Source organism: Kogia breviceps, chromosome X (genome assembly GCF_026419965.1).
Source record: "Kogia breviceps isolate mKogBre1 chromosome X, mKogBre1 haplotype 1, whole genome shotgun sequence".
NCBI classification, from domain to species: Eukaryota; Metazoa; Chordata; class Mammalia; order Artiodactyla; family Physeteridae; genus Kogia; species Kogia breviceps.
The window spans coordinates 112,178,674-112,179,721 of NC_081330.1; the positions used below are offsets into that span (position 1 = coordinate 112,178,674).

At 37.3% G+C, this 1,048-nt stretch overlaps 1 non-coding gene across 1 annotated transcript; it reads right to left on the reverse strand.

Moving 5' to 3' along the window:
* Positions 1 to 666: 666 nt before the first annotated feature.
* LOC131749117 (U6 spliceosomal RNA) lies at positions 667 to 772 on the reverse strand. Its single transcript, XR_009333225.1, has one exon. It is a non-coding gene; the product is annotated as a U6 spliceosomal RNA (small nuclear RNA).
* Positions 773 to 1,048: the final 276 nt, after the last annotated feature.

Sequence of the window (1,048 nt, forward strand, 5' to 3'; positions counted from 1 at the left end):
TTACTTCACTCTATATGACAGACTCCAGGTCCATCCACCTCACTACAAATAACTCAGTTTCATTTCTTTTTATGGCTGAGTATTATTCCATTGTATATATGTGCCACATCTTCTGTATCCATTCATCTGTTGATGGACACTTAGGTTGCTTCCATGTCCTGGCTATTGTAAGTAGAGCTGCAATGAACATTTTGGTACATGACTCTTTTTGAATTATGGTTTTCTCAGGGTATATGCCCAGTAGTGGGACTGCTGAGTCGTATGGTAGTTCTATTTGTAGTTTTTTAAGGAACCTCCATACTGTTCTCCATAGTGGCTGTATCAATTTACATTCCTACCAACAGTGCAAGAGGGTTCCCTTTTCTCCACACCCTCTCCTGCATTTATTGTTTCTAGATTTTCTGATGATGGCCATTCTGACCGGTGTGAGATGATATCTCATTGTAGTTTTGATTTGCATTTCTCTAATGATTAATGATGTTGAGCATTCTTTCATGTGTTTGTTGGCAATCTGTATATCTTCTTTGGAGAAATGTCTGTTTAGGTCTTCTGCCCATTTTTGGGTTGTTTGTTTTTTTGATAGTGAGCTGCATGAGCTGCTTGTAAATTTTGGAGATTAATCCTCTGTCAGTTACTTCATTTGCAACTATTTTCTCCCATTCTGAGAAAAGTATGGAACACTTCACGAATTTGCGTGTCATCCTTGTGCAGGGGTCATGCTAATCTACTCTGTATCGTTCCTATTTTAGTATATGTGCTGCTGAAGCGACACCATGTTTGATTTTTCTAACTCATCTCATATACTATTTCCCAATCACTGTAGCAGTTGAGTCAGATATTTTTGTGGTACTGTAATCATAATTCCTCTACTTATTTTGGTAATGACTTCCAGTCCATTCCAAACCTCCACCAACATTATTATATTTCAGATCCTACCTCAAGCTGTTGCAACTCAAGATTTCGGGCAAGTGTAATTGGAAAAAAAAAAAAAGTAAGAAAGGATTAAATTGAGGGTGGATGTAAGGTAGCTATCATAATTTTGTATTGT